The sequence below is a fragment of the Hordeum vulgare genome, chromosome 1H (assembly GCF_904849725.1).
Source record: "Hordeum vulgare subsp. vulgare chromosome 1H, MorexV3_pseudomolecules_assembly, whole genome shotgun sequence".
NCBI classification, from domain to species: Eukaryota; Viridiplantae; Streptophyta; class Magnoliopsida; order Poales; family Poaceae; genus Hordeum; species Hordeum vulgare.
The window spans coordinates 494,046,707-494,067,883 of record NC_058518.1 but is presented as its reverse complement, the minus strand read 5'-3'; the positions used below and the strand labels follow the sequence as shown (position 1 = coordinate 494,067,883).

The 21,177-nt window shown below is 47.1% G+C and overlaps 2 non-coding genes and 1 pseudogene across 2 annotated transcripts; 2 read left to right on the top strand and 1 right to left on the bottom strand.

The window, feature by feature from the left end:
- Positions 1-1,628: 1,628 nt before the first annotated feature.
- Positions 1,629-15,632, bottom strand: LOC123401769 (annotated as a pseudogene).
- A 3,026-nt stretch (positions 15,633-18,658) lies between these two features.
- On the top strand, positions 18,659-18,730 carry TRNAH-GUG. Its single transcript has one exon. It is a non-coding gene; the product is annotated as a tRNA-His (tRNA).
- Positions 18,731-20,171: 1,441 nt separating this feature from the next.
- TRNAH-GUG lies at positions 20,172-20,243 on the top strand. Its single transcript has one exon. It is a non-coding gene; the product is annotated as a tRNA-His (tRNA).
- Positions 20,244-21,177: the final 934 nt, after the last annotated feature.

Genomic DNA, 21,177 nt, shown 5'->3' with positions numbered 1-21,177 from the left:
CGCTTTCCAAGATAGTAAGAATATGAAGACAAGGAGAGCTCACCTGAGGACTAAACATAGTTATCCATTTCGGGTTAAGCTATACACATTTCAGAGGGAAGCTCTAGGTAAGGCATATGAATTTAAGGAGGATATGCAAGAGTAACCTTCGATATTCATCCTCAAGATGATATTGAAGAAAACATCAACGTTTGCGTGAATGTGGGTATGCTTCAGTTTTACCTCTATATTAGTTTTTCAAATATATTTGACCACTAATAATTAATGTTTGGACCACATATGATCACCTAATAATTCTATGAATTTCATATTTTACATCTAGATGTGAAACTGTTACCTCACATCTAAGTCCTTTACCATTGGATTTGTTTTGTCTTCAAAATATACGTACAAGTCTAGCAATTTGTCTGGCTTTTCGATCTTGTATTTGCTCGATCATACTCCCTCCGTCTCAAAATAAGTGATTCAAAAATGACTCAACTTTGTACTAAATTTAATATAATATTAAGTCATTTTCGAGTCACTTATTTTAAGACAGAGGAAGTACTATTTATAGCCCGTTCCGTGTAGCCTGCCCGACACGCGTGGGCTGATTTTACCTTTTTTCTATTGTTAAATTGTCTCGATTCGCTGTTGCATTTGTTTTTCTTTATTGTTTTCTTTTTTCTGTTTCATTACGTGTTATAAACTAATGATTTCTTGTATTTAGCTATACTTTATATTTTCTCCTTTTTCATTTTATTCATTTTTTATATTTTCTTTATCTGTTTTAAATTTATGGACATTTATATATTGTCACGGTAGTAGTTGGTGCTCAGCAACAGTATGCGGTCTCAGGTTTGATCCTTCAAAACTCAATGCCTTTTTTTTTATTTGTTAATTCTCATGTAGATGAGAACAAGGACAAAGCCAATATGAACGTATGAAGGGGGTGAGTTTGCTCATAAAGAAAGTAAAGCTTTCATGATGTTGGATTTTTTGGCTAAAATAGCAACTTCGATTGAAGAAAAATCAAATCATTGAGGAGGGTCTATCCCCCCTCGCCTCCCCTTAGACCCGTCCCTGGATGAAATCTTATTTAACTCACATACATCATCTTAGTAATCAAACAAAGTATAAATAAAAAGGAAAAGGAAAAAAGGAGAGTTTTTTTTGCCGGTATGTACTTCTTTTTAGTGCCACACACCATACGCTTGAGGCCAACTCCACCACGCGACCTCAAACGGACGTTCGTTTTGCCCGGATTCTGACTGTTTGGAATAGGGAGATGGGGTCGTGTCCGGCCCTGTCCTGGGATGCGCTGGCCGTGCGCCCAGCGCGCGGCCGCATCCGTTTGTCCTATCTTGTTCGCCTCCAAAAGAACAACGCTTCAAATACCAGCGGCCTAGCTAGTTCACGCCGGCAACGCAACCAACGGCCTACACGTCCTCGCCGGCAACAAAGCCAGCGGCCAGCAACACAACCAGCCTCCAAAATAAATAGTTTTGTTTGCCGACAACACAGCTAGCGGGCGGCAACACAGCCAGCCTCCAAAATGAATCTGTTTCTCGCCGGCACACAGCCAGCGGCCCAGCGGGCAGCACCGATGCCAGCCTAAAAAAAAGAACGACCACGTCCGATCGGATGACCTAGTTCAGGCCGTCAGCGTCGAACATCTCCTTCTGCCTGGCCTCGAACTAGCTCCTCGTCTTCTCGCTCATCTTGGTCAAGTCCACGCTCATGATCGCAAGGGCCACCTCCTTCGCTTTGGTTGCGGCATTGGTGGCCTCGATGTCGAGCTGCCTCTTCTGGCCTCGACATTGGCTGCCTCAATGTCGAGCTGCCTTTGACGGGCCGCTTCCTCCAGGTCGATCTTCCTCTTCTTGGCCACCGCCTCCATCTCAAGCTTCTTCCTTTGAAGCTCCAGGTATTGCTTCATTTGCTCGTCCTTGCTTTGCCGCTTCTTCTCGTCCCTCGTGTCCTTTTGAGACATCATGCCATGCAAAGTCTCATGCAAGGCCATGGATGCGGCATCACGTATGTCGTCCACCTTGGAGTTGGTCTTGCCCCTCGGCCTCTTCAACGCCTCGCCATCTCCACCTCCGACGAACTTGGCCGTCTTCTTGCCTCTCTTCCTTTGAAGTTCACGATATTGATCCTTGAACTTAGGGCAATTGTTGATGATCGTCCAACAATGCGTAAGAGTGAATGGCTTGTCATTGTGTCGGGCCTTGAATGCTTCCAAAGATTGAAATGCCTACACCACATGATCAACAAGATTTGGACATTCAAACATATACAAGGCCGAAGCAAGGAGAGGACTAGGATGAGGAGAGCATACCATGTCCCCAATGCCGGGACCACTCACGGGCCGTGCTTCAACGCTCTCCGATGCGGCGCAATACTTATTGCACTCTTGTTGGATGAACAACCACCTCTTTTGAATCGAGGTGATGCCACGGTCGCTTGTGATTTGATAAGGCTCAAACATCTTCCTTTCAATGGAAAGTTTTGTGGACTCTCGTCCAAAAAACTAGGCCCTTTTGTTGCACGTTCGTCCTTGGATGTTGGCTAATCTCTGTTGGGGCATAGTTTACGCCTAAGTAATTTTGGTGATTGATGACAGTACCGTACAGGACTAACCGTGTGTGTCAAGGTTTCAGATAACACACGTCAATGGCACAAGACGACTCGTCTCCTCTCTCCTGGAACGGAAGCACGGTGCTCTCTACGATTCTCTTTATTTGAGTCTTAGGAAAGCCGTACTATTAAGAGGGGATCCATAGTGGAAAGGTTTGGGTGTAATCTATCTTTACACACGCACACTTCACATTCTCCCTTTCCTTATCTTTTGGAGCGGCCCTCGCCTATTCATTTTGAGTATCTCTGCAAAATGGTCCCCAGCGGTACTGCCGCTAGTAGTCCAGCGGTACTACCGCCGGAGCCAGCGGTACTACCGCTAGCTGGCGGTAGTACCGCTAGCTGGCGGTAGTACCGCCCCTGGTCAGCGGTAGTACCGCTCCAGGTGCTTTGTTCCACCTACCTAGCGGTAGTTCGTGGACGGACCCTTTTGCGAAGACTTTCCCGGCGGTAGTAGTGCTTGAGCACTACCAAGGGGCCAGCGGTAGTACCGTTGGTGTCAGCGGTAGTACCGCTGGAGACCCAGCGGTAGTACCGCTGCATCCAGCGGTAGTACCGCCAGGCAGCGGTAGTACCGCTGGAACTCGGGCAGAGAGTGGGAAAACGGTCTGAATTTCCCCCCCACTATATAAAGGGTTCTTCTAGCTGAGGAACCCTATCTCTTACCTCTCTAAGCTCCATTGTTGCTCCACAAGCTCAAAAGTGCCCGATCTCTCTCCCTAGCCAATCAAACTTGTTGATTCTTTAGGGATTGGTTGAGAAGGCCTAGATCCACACTTCCACCGAGAGAAAAGTTGATTCCCCCACCAATCCCTTGCAGATCTTGTTACTCCTGGGTGTTTGAGCATCCTAGACGGTTGAGGTCACCTCGAAGCCATATTCCATTGTGGTGAAGCTTCGTGGTTTAGTTGGGAGCCTCCAAGCTTTGTGTGGAGTTGCCCCAACCTTGTTTGTAAAGGTTCGGTCGCCGCCTTCAAGGGCACCTATAGTGGAATCACGGTACCTTGCATCGTGCGAGGGCGTGAGGAGAATACGGTGGCCTTAGTGGCTTTTTGGGGAGCATTGTGCCTCCACACCGCTCCAACGGAGACGTACTTCCTGTTAGAGGGAAGGAACTTCAGTAACACATCCTCGTCTCCATCGGTTCCACTTGTGGTTATCTCTATCCCTTACTTTGTATTTGCTTTTGCTTGTGACTATATCTTAGTTGTCTTAATAGCTCTCGTTGTTAGATTCTATAGGGTTCACCTTATTGTCATATTATTTGTGAACCCGCATAGTGTTTACCTTAACTTGCTAAGATTAATTGAAAAGTGGTCGTTGTCTATTCACCCCCCCTCTAGCTAACCATATCGATCCTTTCAATTGGTATCAGATCCACGTCTCTTTATTAAGGGTTTAACCACCTGAAGAGTATGGAAGGCGGAGAGGAAGTTAACCATGGACAACCCGAGGACATGGACTTGACTTCGGTCACAAGGGACGACTTGAATACGACTATGGCAGCCCTCAAGACGTCCTTGACGAGCGAAGTCAAAACCATGCTTAAAGAATTAATTGAGGGTCTTAAAAGTTGCACCCGAACCGGCTTTAGTGGTTAAACCCACCATTTCCGATTCGGAGGCCAACTCCTCTAAGGAAGCGGCTAAAGGTATGCGACCGGTTTCACCTCACGAAAAGGATGGGACTGGAACATATGCCTCAGTTCCACCTCCCATGGCCTATGGAGGACCCGTTCTCGCACCTCGTCTTAATCCTGTTGGTCCTCCTCCTAAACTTGTGAAAGGTGACTTTGCTAACTTGGTATTTTCTATTAAGTCTCATTTGAATCACAGCTCAACAAATTTGTGGAGAATTATCGAGCAAGGATATTATCCCCATGACCCAAGCAACCTCACTCCAAGAGAAGATGCAGACAATCAATATAATCACTCTGCGTTGTTTATTCTCCAGTCTGCTGTGCCACCTGAAGATCTTCCCCACTTATGTCCCTTCACATTGGCCAAGGATTGTTGGGAGCATATTATGGTGTTGTACAAGGGAAGCTCAAGTATTCAACGATCCAACTATGAAGTGATACTTGATAAGGCCGATGAGTTTGTGATGAAGGAAGACGAGGACCCCCGTGATCTCTATCGGAGGGTGACTGCTATTGCTGTGGCACTAAAGGATCATGGGAGTAAGGATGTGGATGATACATGGGTCAAGCGCAAGTTTCTCAAAGCCATCATGCCTTTCAATAAAGCCATGTCATCTTTCATTCGTCAGCGGCCAGACTTCCACTCCTTGTCTTCCAGTGAAGTGTTGGATGAGTTCATTGCAATGTCAATCATGAACGAAATAGCCGACAATGCACTTGCTCGTGTCCGATCAAAAACCACTTCACCCAACCTTGCGTTGAAAGCAAGAGCAATGCTTGAAGAAGAATAAGAAGATGAGGAAGAGGAGAGCTGCCCGGAAGACACAAAGTATGCCTATCATGAGCACATGGCTCTTGCATCAAGGCAATTCTGGGGAAATAAAAGGAACTCAAGACCCACCTTCAACAAGAACAACTCGAGTGGATTCAAACCCAAACAACGAGTAAGGACATGTTATAACTGTGGCAACGTAAGTCACTTCGTGGCAGAATGTCCCTATGAGAAGAGGGAAGACAACGGAGGCAAGCTCATTCGCAAAGACAAAACCAAATCATTTCCAATCAAGAACAACTTTGTGAAGAAACCTCACCCAAAAGGGATGGTGGCCCTGGAGGAGTATCCTTCTGATGACGATGGTGATGATGATGATACAGTGGCAACGGCAACTGTTGCTATTGCCACTACCTCTTCCCAGAAGGTGTCTCTCTTCAACGCCCCCAACGAGAACCACATCACCAAGTGCCTCATGGCAAAAGGTACCAATCAGGTAACTCCCATCATTAAGACCAACATTGCTTCTGCTCCTTCATTGTTAAATTGTGTAGAAGATAGTGATGTTGGAGAACTTAATGAGCATGATCTTGATAAGTTTCTATGCACTATTAAGGGAGAACCCAAGAAGCACTTTGTTGCTCTCTTGGAACAACTGGGTGAGGCCACTGACCTCATTGAGTCTCATGAGGAGACCATCTCCGAGCTTCAGGGACATAGCCGTGACTATGCCGATGAAATTGCCGAATTATCTAGTGCTCTAGAAGAAGAGCGCACTCTTCGTTTGGCTCTTGAGGAGTCATATAACGATGACTGCGCTAAAATGCAAAAGAAACTAGATCATGATGTTGTTCTTACTCGCATGCTTAAATCTGAAAAGTATGCTCTTGAGGTTGGTCGTGACAGACTCAAAGAAGAGTTTGACATACTTGACAAGGCCCACAAAGCCTTGAAAGGTGTTCATTTCTCTCTGAAAGAGTCTCATGATCAACTCCACACAAAGCTTGCCAAGGAGATCTCTACTTGTCCTCCCATTGTGTTAATTGATAATACTTGTGCAACTAACCCCTGTTGTGAGCATGTTCATCTTGTGGAGGAAAATGCCAAGTTAAAGGAGAAACTTGAGAAGGGCCTTGTGGCATGCAGACAAGGTGAGAAGAGTCTGAACGATCTCTTGAGCACTCAAAAGGGTGTTGTAGGAAAGGAAGGAATTGGACTTACCTCCAAGTCAAAAGGTAAGAGGAAGAACAAGGACAAACGATCTCTCACCCTCATGGACATCTTTGTCAAAGAGGGTGAGGGGACTCAGAAGGTGAACAGGAACAAGGTGGACTATGGGAACCCCAAGAAGGGCAAAACCACTCCTACTAACACAGCCGGCAAACTCAATTCCTATTATGTGTTATGTTGTGCTAGTGATGGGCATGTTTATGCCAGATTTGTTGGTTCCTACGATGAAGATATTGAATGGGCTATCTGGGTTCCTAAGACCCTTGTCTCTAACATGAAAGGACCCATTAAAAAATGGGTACCTAAAACCAAGCCTTGATCTATTGCAGGAGTTTGCTTCCGATGGGGTGTCATGGTTGCTCGATAGTGGAGCAACAAATCATATGACCGGAAGCAAGGACTTAGTGGTGGATGTGCATCCTTCTCCATCTATGCCCACCCATGTCCAATTCGCCGATGCATCCTCGTCAAAGGTATTGGAATTTGGTAAGGTGGTCGTCTCTCAAGATTTATCTATTGAGAAGGTCATGCTTGTTGAGTCACTTGCCTACAATTTACTTTCGGTTCGTCAACTTGCAATCATGGGTTTTTCCACATTCTTTAATATTGACACTGTGGTCCTCCTAAGGAGCAAGACTCTTAAAGTAGCCTATGTTGGACATGTCGAAAATGGTCTCTATGTAGTGAACTTCTCAAAGCGACCCACTAAGACTGCGACATATTTAATGGCTAAAGTTGACGTGGGCTGGCTTTGGCATCACCGTTTAGCTCATGTCAATATGAGATCTTTGCAAAGTCTTCTGACAGGGGACCATGTTCGTGGACTAACAAATGTGAGCTTTGCTAAAGATCGTGTTTGCAGTGCTTGCATTAAAGGAAAGATTCATGAAACTGCTCATCGTCCAATGACTCTTATCTACACTAAGAGGCCATTGGAACTTCTCCATATGGATCTGTTTGGTCCTCCAACATTTGATAGTCTTGGAGGCAGAAAATATTGCTTAGTGATTGTTGACGACTACTCAAGATATACCTGGGTATATTTCTTCAAAAGGAAGAGTGAAACTCAACAAACGGTCATCAACTTTGCTAATGAAGCACAACGTCAACATGAAGCAAAGATCTTGATGATTAGGAGTGACAACGGCACCGAGTTCAAGAACTACACCCTAGATGAGTTTCTAGGTGATGAGGGAATAAAGCACCAATATTCTACACCATATACCCCTCAGCAAAACGGCGTGGCAGAAAGGAAGAACCGGACCTTGATAGACGCTGCAAGAACAATGATGGCAGAATTCAAATCTCCATACAACTTCTGGGCAGAGGCCATCAACACAGCATGTCATGCGTCCAATCGGCTCTACATCCGCAAAGGCTTGAACAAGACTCCGTATGAGATTCTAACTGGAAACAAACCCAATCTCAAGTACTTCCGAGTATTCGGTTGTAAGTGTTTCATTCTTAAAAAGGGAGCTCGGTTAGCTAAATTTGATTCTAGAGCACATGAGGGTATCTTTGTTGGTTATGCTACAAACTCTCATGCTTACCGTGTCCTCAACAAGTCCACCGGACTAATTGAGGAGACGTGTAACGTAGAGTTTGACGAAAATAATGGCTCCCAAGTGGAGCAAAGTGGTCTTTGTGATATAGGTGATGAAATTCCTCTCGAAGCCATAAGAAGAATGGGGATTGGTCAAATACTCCCCATTGAGGAACCCCTTGTGGCCGAAGGAGAAGGACAATGCTCTACTCAAGTGGAGCCATCACCCCCACAAGCCCCACACGCTTCCGATGAACAAAGAGAAGACTCTCAACAAGTTGATCAAGCTCACGGTCAAGGTCAATTGCCTAACAATGGTGATATGCCCCATGATATTCAAGCTCTACTCCAAGACCCGGAACCAGCACAAGATCAAGATCAAGAGCAACCACTGATACAAGATCAAACTAGTGAACCTGCTCAAGTCGAAGGACAAGATGATCAGGAGACTGTCTCACAATTCCCGTCTGGAGCTCCAACAACCGACTCAAGACGCAAGGGCAAACAAAAGAAACAAGTCGATGCTCCTCCGTTATCGAATGAAGAACTCTTGGAGCGTCGAGCAGCCAAGAATGCGAACAAGCTGAAAGCCAAGTCACACCTTATGAAGAATGTTCTTGGCAGTTTAAAAAGGGGAGTATCTACCCGTCAACAGCTTTGGAATTATTGTGAGCATCACGCGTTTGTCTCGTATTGTGAACCTCAACAGGTACAGAAAGCACTCGGTGATGAGGATTGGCTTATGGCCATGCACGAAGAACTTAACAACTTCGAGCGCAACCAAGTCTGGGATTTAGTACCTCGGCCAACGAAGGAACATAATGTCATCGGGACCAAATGGATATTCAAGAACAAGCAAGATGCAAATGGAATTGTGATTCGAAACAAGGCAAGATTGGTGGCTCAAGGCTACTCCCAAGTCGAGGGTATCGACTACGGTGAAACCTTTGCCCCTGTTGCTCGTCTAGAATCTATTCACATGTTACTTGCATTTGCTTCTCATCATAACTTCAAATTACAACAAATGGATGTGAAAAGTGCGTTTCTTAATGGTCCTTTGAATGAGTTGGTATATGTCAAACAATCCCCGGGATTCGAACATCCCAAGCTCCCCAATCATGTGTACAAACTCAATAAGGCACTCTATGGCCTTAAACAAGCCCCACGCGCGTGGTATGAGTACCTTACTGAGTTGTTACAAGATCGTGGGTTTGAAATTGGGAAGATTGATCCCACTCTTTTTACTAAGAGGGTTAAAGGGGATTTGTTCATATGCCAACTATATGTTGATGATATTATCTTTGTCTCTCCTAACATTTCATTCAATGAAGAATTTGCTGCACTAATGACTGAGAAGTTTGAGATGTCCATGATGGGAGAGTTGAAGTTTTTCCTCGGCTTCGAGATTAAACAAGGTCTAGAAAGGACATTCATCAAACAAGCCAAGTACACTCAAGACATGCTCAAACGGTTCAAGCTCGAAGATGTCAAACCGGTCAAGTTCCCCATGCCAACCAGATGCAAGCTTGACAGTGATCCCAATGGTAAAGCAGTGGATCAAAAGGTATACCGCTCCATGATTGGATCCCTCCTTTACCTCTGTGCATCTAGACCGGATATTATGTTGAGTGTAGGGATATGTGCACGGTTTCAATCCGCACCAAAAGAAAGTCATTACATGGTTGTCAAACGAATCTTCCGATATTTGGCTCATACCCCAAACTTTGGCCTCTGGTATCCCAAAGGAGCAAACTTCAATCTAGTTGGCTATTCTGATTCAGATTGGGCTGGAGATTGTGTGGAGAGGAAGTCAATGTTTGGAGGATGCCAATTCCTTGGTTGCTCTTTGGTAAGTTGGTCTTCAAAGAAGCAGAACTGTGTCTCCTTATCATCCACCGAAGCTGAGTATGTGGCAGCTGCAAGTTGTTGTGCACAATTGCTATGGATGAGGCAAACTTTAAAGGATTATGGTGTCACTTGTGACAAAGTGCCTCTTCTATGTGACAATCAAAGCGCCATCAAGATTTCCCTTAACCCTGTGCAACATAGCAAAACCAAACATATTGATATTCGTCATCACTTCATTCGTGAACATATCAAGCTAGGTGATATTGAGGTTCACTTCATCCACACTGAAGAGCAACTTGCAGATATCTTCACTAAGCCTCTAGATGAAGCAAGGTTCCGGGAGTTAAGGCATGAGCTGAATATCATTGATTCAAGTAATGTGGATTGAAACTAGGCATATTGCACCTCACTTTACATTCCATCTTGGTCTAGATGTAGGCATGGACATAGGGGGAGTGTTGTTCTCTCAATAAACTCTCCCTCCCCCCATTATGCGTAAATCAATCTAGTCTTTCACTTTAGCCATTGTCAAATGGCACTTGTGCTTCAAAGACGAGCATTGGTCATGAACCCAAGGATAATTCTTCGCGGTGTCATACCATTGTCTCAAACATAGGTGGCCTCGGCCACCGCCCCTCCATCCTCTCCTGCGTATAAAGGAGAGGATATACAATGACAAGTCAGTACATTCTCTTGGATGCTATCTCCTTTTACTCTTGTCATGTGCCCAAGTTCACCCTTATTTCCTTAGCCGTGTTGAAACATGTACAGCGGTACTACCGCCAGGACCCCAGCGGTACTACCGCCAGGGGTAGCGGTACTACCGCCAGGATTCAAAATCTAACACGACCGGCTAGAAAAATTCTAGGGTTTCAAGAGGGAGCGGTACTACCGCCAGGGGGAGCGGTACTACCGCCAGGACCCCAGCGGTACTACCGCTGCATCTGGCGGTACTACCGCCAGCTAGCGGTAGTACCGCTGTGGCCCTGGCGGTAGTACCGCTAGCTGGCGGTACTACCGCCAGGGCCACAGCGGTACTACCGCTGGCCCGTACCCCTTGGGCTATATAAAGGGAGGGGGAGCCCGATTTTCTCTTCTGTTTCTTCTTCCTCGCGGCTCCTCCCTCCCCTAGCCCGAAAACTCCCTGATTGGATCTCACTTCGTGGAGCTCCTTCTCCCCATTGGTGTGGAAGGGTTGCTTCATCTCTTCTTCCTCCTCCAAGAGCCATGAATCCCGGTAAAGCTCCTCCCTTCTTCTATTTGGTTGTTGTTCGTGTTCTAGGGTTAGGAGCATTGGGGATTGGATTCATACTTTTGATCCTATGGCTAGTTCTTGGATGGCATGAAGGAAATATTTGAGGGGAGTATAGGTCCGATGGTTTGATGTTGAGTTTGCTGCCATGCCCTAGGAGTTACTCGTCTTAGATCGAACACTTGAACTTTTGTATTAGATCTAAAACGTGTTCTCTCTTGCCTAGGCATGTATGTATCTCTTGTTACTAAGTGTTCCTCATGACAGTAGGGCTGGGGGTGTACGTCTTAGTGTTCATATTCAGCCCATGCCCTCGAAAACGAGTTTTATATGTCAGATCTGAAAGTCAAACCCCCAGCGGTACTACCGCCAGGGGGTAGCGGTACTACCGCCAGGGGTGGCGGTACTACCGCCATGAGAGTTCACTATGTATTTTTCTGGTTGTTTCTGCTTAGCAATGCGTGTTTACTTGTTTTGCGTTTTCAAGATTCATTGCCTTGACTCTTCTTGTCGCCTCTTTTTCGCTGTGTGGTCTGTGTCACAGGTGGCTCTTCTCGCCGTTCGAACCCCCCACGGGACACGCAGTCCAAACAGTATTGCAATCCAGAGGCGCCTGAGGGGTCTGCCACCTCTGGTCTGCCTCCCAAGAAGAAGTCCTTCAAGAAGGTCGCTCACAAGGACAAGAGGGTCAATATCCGTACAATGTCCCCCAAGGACTTTCTGCAATTTCGCACCAAGAACCACTATCTCAAGGAGAGGGATGTGATCGAGGGTGTTGACCATGTCTGGGCAAGGGACCAGTGCAGGATCTATCGGGATGTTATTGCTCATTTCAAGAAGAACTATGTCTCTGTTCAGTGGATTGATCTGGCACATCTTCAGCGGAACATGGACTACTTTGGTGATGCCCTCTCTCTGGTTGACAAACTGGGCATCAAAGACATCATCACCTTCAAGACGGACTTTGATCCCACTGCAGTTGCTCAGTTTTATGTCACAGTCCATTTCTCTCCTGATGAACAGCGTTCCATGGTGTGGATGACTGGGTCAAAGAAGATGACCGGTTCTTGGACTGAGTTCATGCAGTTCCTTCACATTGACTTTCAGGGTGCTGACACTCCTCTTGGGCTGCGTCCTCATGCTTCAGCCCCCACCGATAGGGCCCCCGCAAAGGACAGACTGCAGACACTGTATCTAAGGAAGGGGGTGCTTCCCAAGCACCTGGACATCATGCATCGGATCTTTCGCAACACCCTCTTCCCTCGGAGTGGTAACTTCGATGAGGTCCATGGCTCCTTGGCTGAGATGCTGTTACTTTGTGAGGAGGCTATGTCTCAGGAGTCTGCTCAACTGGATATTTCTGATGTGATATTCACAGAGCTCTGAAACTGCATCATCATCCGTAAGGTTCCTATCTACGGGCCTTACCTGTTCGCATACATTAGCCATAAGTGGCAAGAGGCTTTTCCAGAGGAGCTGCTCTACGCTCAGTCTGATTACATTGTGCATGACCCGATCAGGCTTCGCGTCAAGGACAAGTGGGCCAACCCATCTACATCCTCTCAGCACATGGATACTGATACAGAGACTGCTGCTGACAGAGGAACCGCATCTCAGTCCCGCTCGTCTGCCATGTTGTCTTGGGCTATCAAACTGCGGGACAAGATGAAGACACTTTTCTATATGTAGGCCAAAGGTTAGTACCAGACACACGTGGCTCAGAAGCAGAGCCGCCAGAGGCATAAGCGTGTTCTCAGGACCTTGGATGTGGACATCTCCAGCGGCTCAGAGGACGACATCACTCCTGAGGCCACTTGGATGCAGGCTCAGGGGTACCAGTGGTCTGGCGATGAGGTGGAAGAGGAGGAGCAGACCGACCAGGAGGGGACAGACAAGTCTGGTGATCCTGAAGACGAGGAGTAGTTACTTGTGGCATTAGGTGTGCCCCTTTTTGGTGTCTTGTGCCAAAGGGGGAGAGAGTCTAGGATTTGCTTTCATTTTCGAACTTTGCATTGCTTTGCTTTATTTCGTATGGTTTGATTCTCGTTTGCCATCTTTTGTGAGACATGATCTTATGCGAGATTTATTTCCATCATATGATGTGAGTCATATGCCCCGTATTGTCATATATCTCTATCTGTTTGTTCTCATATTATTCTCTGTGCAAATCCGGTATTGTCATCAATCCACCAAAAAGGGGGAGATTGTTGGGGCATAGTTTATGCCTAAGTAATTTTGGTGATTGATGACAGTACCGTACAGGACTAACCGTGTGTGTCAAGGTTTCAGATAACACACGTCAACGGCACAAGACGACTCATCTCCTCTCTCCTGGAACGGAAGCACGACGCTCTCTACGATTCTCTTTATTTGAGTCTTAGGAAAGCCGTACTATTAAGAGGGGATCCGTAGTGGAAAGGTTTGGGTGGAATCTATCTTTACACACGCACACTTCACATTCTCCCTTTCCTTATCTTTTGGAGCGGCCCTCGCCTATTCATTTTGAGTATCTCTGCGAAATGGTCCCCAGCGGTAGTACCGCTGGCTCCGGCGGTAGTACCGCTGGACTACTAGCGGTAGTACCGCTGCAGCCAGCGGTAGTACCGCTAGCTGGCGGTAGTACCGCCCAGGTGCTTTGTTCCACCTACCTAGCGGTAGTTCGTGGATGGACCCTTTTGCGAAGGCTTTCCCGGCGGTAGTAGTGCTTGAGCACTACCAAGGGGCCAGCGGTAGTACCGCTGGTGTCAGCGGTAGTACCGCTGGAGACCCAGCGGTAGTACCGCTGCATCCAGCGGTAGTACCGCCAGGCAGCGGTAGTACCGCTCCTGCTCAGCGGTAGTACCGCTGGAACTCGGGCAGAGAGTGGGAAAACGGTCTGAATTTTCCCCCCACTATATAAAGGGTTCTTCTAGCTGAGGAACCCTATCTCTTACCTCTCTAAGCTCCATTGTTGCTCCACAAGCTCAAAAGTGCCCGATCTCTCTCCCTAGCCAATCAAACTTGTTGATTCTTTAGGGATTGGTTGAGAAGGCCTAGATCCACACTTCCACCGAGAGAAAAGTTGATTCCCCCACCAATCCCTTGCAGATCTTGTTACTCCTGGGTGTTTGAGCATCCTAGACGGTTGAGGTCACCTCGAAGCCATATTCCATTGTGGTGAAGCTTCGTGGTTTAGTTGGGAGCCTCCAAGCTTTGTGTGGAGTTGCCCCAACCTTGTTTGTAAAGGTTCGGTCGCCGCCTTCAAGGGCACCTATAGTGGAATCACGGTACCTTGCATCGTGCGAGGGCGTGAGGAGAATACGGTGGCCTTAGTGGCTTTTTGGGGAGCATTGTGCCTCCACACCGCTCCAACGGAGACGTACTTCCTGTCAAAGGGAAGGAACTTCAGTAACACATCCTCGTCTCCATCGGTTCCACTTGTGGTTATCTCTATCCCTTACTTTGTATTTGCTTTTGCTTGTGACTATATCTTAGTTGTCTTAATAGCTCTCGTTGTTAGATTCTATAGGGTTCACCTTATTGTCATATTATTTGTGAACCCGCATAGTGTTTACCTTAACTTGCTAAGATTAATTGAAAAGTGGTCGTTGTCTATTCACCCCCCCTCTAGCCAACCATATCGATCCTTTCAATCTCCATCCAACAATTGCAAATCAGCTTGTCCTCATCTTGGGTGTATGAACCCGTGCAAATGCTCTTCTTCCTATTTTGTGCTTCCGCTCTTTGGGTGAGCTCGTCGATGAACAATGGCTCACCACTAATATCAATGTCATTGCCTTCATCTTCATCACCATCACCTTCGCAATAGATGTCATCGTCTTCATGCCACGAGTCACCATGGTCGTAGTCAGCACGGTCGTCGGCCTCTTCATCGACAACGAACTGGGCGCGACCATCCTGACTTTGGGTCTCCTCGGGATCATAGGCAGGGACATGCCCACCGTTGTAGATCACATCCTCCATGAACTGGGTGCAGGGGGTCGTCGACCGGTGCCATTGGTGTTAACATTTCGTCGAACAGGACGCGGGGGGATGGCATGGTGCTCGTAAACGGCGGGCGTGCTTGCTTTCTTTGCATCTCGACGAACGGCTGGCTGCCGCTGCTAGACCCAGGTGTGACGTTGAGGTCGATGCAGGCCAAGGGGCGTGTGGTGGAAGGCGCGATCACGCTCACGTCCGGTGACCCCGAGAAACGGGTGTGGGCGTTGTGCCTTGGCGGGGGGGGGGGGGGGGGGGGGGAGTCGGGCGACACAAGCATGGTCCGCAACATCGGCGACTGGCAGTGCGGAGACCGGGCGACCGACGAGCCTGTGCTCGCCGGGCCGACGGTCGCTGTAGAGAAACCGGCCGGACGACAAATGCCAAGCATGAGGAGGGCGTGCGCTTTGTTGACGATGGCCTCCTTCTCCTCGACCTCGGTCTTTCGCCGCGCGGCCTTCATCGCATCGCGCTCGGCAGCGAACTTGCGCGTGGCGGCGTTGTCCTTCACGACCGCCCCTCCGGTTCCTCCTCTTCGTCGATTCCGCGTTTAACTTGGCGATCTCATCCGGCGTGCACTCCGCCTGCGACTTCCTTGGCGCCTTGGCCTTCTTCTTCTTGGCCATTCCGGGCTGGTCGACGGTCGGACCGCCGGATTCGGGTGGACGTCGGCCATGAACGGGAAAAGAGAAGGGGACGGTGAACGTGTGAGGGTTTGGGGAGAAATGGCGCCAAAGGGGGCGGGGGTGGGTTTTAGTTCGTGCCACCGACAGGCGGGTCAGGGGCGGACAAGCGCGCGTCCTGCTTGTCCGCGCGCTGTCCGTTTTCATGCTGTCCGTTTTCATCTAAAATCGACGCAAAATTGGACCCGGCATAAATCGAAAGCGAACACAAACCGACAAAAGTCCGTTTGTTTCCGCGTGCGCGCGGTGAAGTTGGCCTGAAAGTAATTCACAGACACCCTCCGCCGCGGCGGACGACTAGCCCTGCACGGTGCACCTGCTCCTTTCCGGCGAGCTGTTGCAGTCCGGCCTGTCCCATATCAAGATGCCTCCATCCGCATTTCGTCCAACACCCAACTTGCTGATACCTACGGCAGCCCAGCGCCAGCGCGGCCTCCTCCTACCCAGCTCACCGCCTCCGGCCACCTCCGCCGCTCCCCAATGGAACGCCGCCATCAGAGACCGCCTCGACTCCGGCCTCCCCGCGGCGGCCGTCTCCGCCTTCGCCGCCATGCTCCGCGCCGGCGCCCGCCCGGACGGCTTCACGCTCCCGCTGCTCAACCGCGCGGCGGCCTCGCTCGCTGCTCGCGACGGCCTCGTCGGGGCCGCCCACTCGGTGGGCGTCCGGACCGGGTTCGCACTCAATCTCTACTTCTGCAACACCCTCGTCGACGCCTACGTGAGGCACGGCGCGGTCGCCTCCGCGCGGCAGCTGTTCGACGAAATGACCGTTAGGGACGTGGTTTCCTGGACGTCGCTGATCTCTGCCTTCGTCGGTACAGGCGACAGACGAGAGGTTTCCCGATTGGTGACCAAGATGCGGATGGACGGGTGCGAGCCGAGCTCCGTGACGCTCGCGGTGCTGCTTCGTCGGTGTACCGCCGAGAGGGACGTTCCCGGGGGGAGACAGCTGCACTGCTATGCGATGAAGAGCGGTTTAAGTGAAGAGCCACTGGTTCTCAACTCAATATTGACACACTTCGCCAGGGCGACGACTTGCTTGGACGATGCGGTGAGGCTGTTCGAGCTCTCGCCGGGAGGAAGAGATGCGGTTTCTTGGAACATTATAATCTCAGAGTTTTCGTCGCAGGGAGACGTTGGTCAAGTCATTGACATGTTTGAAAGGATGAGAAGAGAGGAAGTGCGTCCAACCTGCCAGACCTTAACTGCCCTGGTTGCTGCATTTGCCAAGCACAGGTGTCTTGAGCAAGGAAAGAAGCTCCATTGTTTTGTAATTAGGAGTGGGCTTAGTGATCCGATCTTGGTGGCATCCTTTCTGGATTTCTATGCTAAATGCTGTGAAATGGAATCCTCTGCCAAGTTGTTTGAAGAATTCAGGGGAACAGACAGCTGCATATGGTCAGCCATGATGTGGGGTCTCATCCACCATGGGCACTTCTTACAAGTAGTCCATCTGTTTGGGCGAATGTTGAACTCTCAGCTAGCTATCAACGCCGACATGCTTCAAGGACTAGTCATCAGTTACATGGAATTAGGTGCTTCGCGGCTAGGTAAATCAGCTCATGGATACATCATACGAAACAGTCATGGTGGTGCACAATATGAGAATAGCTGTTACTTGGAGACATCAATTGTTAAATTCTATTCTAGATGTGGGAACATCCGTTTGGCACGACGGTGCTTCAACAACATCCAGCAGAGAGACATTGTCGCATGGAGTTCAATGATTGAAGCGTACGCGATTCATGGGAACGGCAGGGAAGCTCTGGCATTGTTTGACCAAATGCTTGCGGAAGGAGTAATGCCAAACGGAGTGACCTTCCTGAGCTTGCTGTTGGCCTGTAGTTACTCAGGGCTTGTTACTGAAGCCCGTGCATTGTTTGATTGCATGACTAGGGAGTTTGGCATCACGCCGGAGCTAGGCCACTACACTTGCATGGTGGACATCCTCGGCCGTTCGGGTGACCTAGACGAAGCCGTCCAAGTGATCAGTGACATGAGTGTTAAGCCAGATGGAAGAATTTGGGGTGCTCTCCTTGCATCATGCAGAACACATTCGAATGTCGAGCTGGCATCTTTTGCAACTCAGAAACTTATGGAGTTGGAACCAGATAATGTTGGCTACCATGTGGTGTTTAGCAATGTCCAAGCAGGCAGTGGTGATAGATGGCGTGAGGTGGAGCATATTAGACGCTCGATGGCAGTGATGGATGTACAGAAGGTGCCTGCTTGGAGCTGCGTTGCTGACACAGGTAGCCCATGATCTGTAATTCTGCACCGCACCACCTCCGTTTCGCCCATATACATTGCGGTTTGGTAAGACTATATATGACCAGATAGTCTATTGAAGCAGTGGGATGTGACTGTCAGATTGACCAAGATTTACCAGCGTGGCAGTGTACCAAGGCCTTAATATATTGTATTAGGAAGTTGGTATTTAACATCCATCCAAGCATATGAGATGAGATCAAGTTTTGAGCAGCCTACATGACACACAGGTCGCAAATTAGCGAGGCCAATGTCAGGGTATTGTTTTAGTACATCCTGGCCGGCTGTGTGGTGGGACTATGCAATTAGGTGCAATCGGGCGATTTTAAGAGAAGAAAATTGCAAGTCTGAATTTGGAGCAAAGGGGACAAATGCTGGTGTAAATAGGCTGCTGCCATTCACGGTTCAAATATTGTTCAAAGCAGAATTTGCAATTTTCCTGCTCCAACTGTTTGATTTGATCGCCTTAAGCTCTTGTTACCGCCTCAATATTTATCTATTTATTTATTGCGAAAACCGCCTCAATATGTTGGCTTGTCTGTCGACCTAGAGTGACGTCTCAATATGTCCTCGGCTTGACAGCTACGTCTAGTCGTACTCTTTTGTGACTTGTGTCATGCTCTAGTTTGTTTACCGGTGGTATTAAGATAGCGGTTTAGTTTATTTGCAGGAAACACTCGTTCTGTAGGTTTTAGCATTTTTTGATCTACATGCCAACATCATAGTATATGGGCTTCTCATCCGGTAGTGTGAGTGTGTGAGCAGAGAAGGTCTCGAAGGAGATATCTATATCCTTGTAGGTTTCCATCTGAAGTTGAACACGATTGTGGCTGTAGTTTAGTGGTGAGAATTCCACGTTGTGGCCGTGGAGACCTGGGCTCGAATCCCAGCAGCCACACAATTATGTTTTTTCCCTCTTGTTCTTTCTTTTTAACAGTACATTTCTCACAATCTAGCTGTACTAATTGCTCTAGTCATTTTTTTCCCTCTAGTTCTTTCTTTTTAACAGTACATTTCTCGCAATCTAGCTGGACTCATTGCATGTGATTGCTCTTGCAGGATGATTAGTTATCAGTGACTGTGCAGTATGTTAAATCTGTCTATAATTTGGCCGCAGTTATCGTCTTAATGTTGGCGTGGAAAGATGGTTACACATACCTTCTGTTGGCTAATCAAAGTTCCTCTTAACTTTTGTTGCTTTGCCAGCTTGCTTCAGAACTTTGATTAGCCTGGGCTTTCAGTTCCCAACTCAACTTGGAGATAGAAGCGTTGCTGTTACTTGACATTGGCGTGGAGGTCAACGTAAAGGCTAGACTTTGCTTTCTTCAGAATTTTGCAATGCATTAGGATTTTTATTTAACTACTTTTACCTCTAGGTGGTAGAGGGTGTTCCTCTATCAAATGTTAGACATCTAAGGCTGACGGAATTATGCAAGAACCAGATGCTTAGGTGAAAACCTTTGTTCCCATGCATATAAGGTAAATATATCATGTATTGACAAAATTATATTCTTATGGTTAGAAATAGTCCCTGAATATGCCCTTATTTTTAATATCATACGTATAGTCAAATGATGGATATAATCTAGGCCTTGTTAGTCGTTTCAGCCTGAGCATTGATAGTGATGAATGACATTGGAAGAGTTGGAACATTTTTCGTTGGTTTATTTCTCACACAATGCCATGCCAACCTGAGGGGTTGGGGATACATATTTATAGGTTGCTAGCCAGCTAAGCATATGCTAAGATGCTAGTCTAAGATGCTGCTAAAATGCTAGTCCTTAGTTGTCAAGGATGCTATCCTAATAGTCATAAGAACACAGGGACCATGTGTTGCAGCCCTACAAAGACCTTAGTATAGAGACTTATCCATCAGGCCTCACCGCCACAGTAAGCTGACACTTGATGTTTTTTTACAGGAACAGTCATACAATTTGTGTGTGTACGTGAATGGATTAATGTAGCATTTATGATCATTTCGATTTTGAACTAGATAGGCCACATATCTTACTTCATTTCCCCCTTTGTAGGCTGAAGCTCAAGGCGTCAACCAAAACAGAGTAAGAGAATAAGCTGGGAATAAAGGTGCAGTGGTATGAAATTTAAAAGAAGCTGAATATAAAGTTGAAGAGCTGGCAGGAGCCAAGCATGGCGGCATGCAGTCATGCTTTGGTTCATTTACATGTATTGAGAATGTGGTTAAGTTTGTTTTTATTTCTCTAGGTTTTAGCATTTTTGGTCTAAATGCCAACGTCACATCGCAACAGAAGAACGTGTGTACACCTTGAAGGATAGATTTTTGCATACTTGAAATTTGCCAGCTCAAATTGGACACGATTGTGGCTGTAGTTTAGTGGTGAGAATTCCACGTTGTGGCCGTGGAGACCTGGGCTCGAATCCCAGCAGCCACATAATTTTATTTTGCTAGTTTTTTTCTCACAGTTTTCTTTTCCACAGTACATTTCTTGCATTCTAGTTGTTGCATGTGATTGCTGCTGCCAGATGATTAGATTATTCTTTTTCATTCAAAAAATCATGTCAATTGTTATTAATCTGAAATGGATTTTAACCTGCTTTGAGCAAGTTTCTATGACAAGTATAAATTATAACAAGAGTATTTTTCAAAAAGAAGAGTGAATTGTGCGACAAATTCCTATCAATTACTCAGGCACGGTGACGAGCTTATTAGAGATTTGGAGCCTTTAAGATCATTGAAAAGGCTAAAGAGACATGTTGCCCAAATGGCCACAATAGAACATGTCTAGTTAGCATTTATTTTTCTTGCCCTTCCAGTTGTCAATAATCTCCTGACATGAGTATAATACCCGAATGAAAAATTATATATGAAAAACCTCTGAGGACATAGTAAAATGCACTTGTCTAATTAGAACCTTTGCACAAGGGAAAAACATTGAACACTGATGGATCCATATTATTTTCACGCAAAATATGACCTTAGTTTGCTTGGTGATCAGCCTATTTGATGTTATGTTGAGATGTACCTTGGAAATTAAGCCATGGCATATGTTTAAACGGTGCAAGATGGATGGAGTCAAGCATGGTGGGATTAGTAAAGGATTTGCTACAAAACCAACCCTAAGATTCTACACGGTAATTAGCAAGCGGAAGTCACCACTAACTATATGTAAGTGTAATATACTAGATGTTCTTGCGCAGCCATAATATAATCTAGGATCTACCAACACTCAGAATCGCCGAAAGATCATGGGTTTCGATTTCCTCTTGTGACCGTCTCTTGTCTGTACATTTATTGGTTATATCTACACTTCATGTTTCTATGCATGTCAACTCTCATATCCAAGACTGAATCGATTATCACAAATC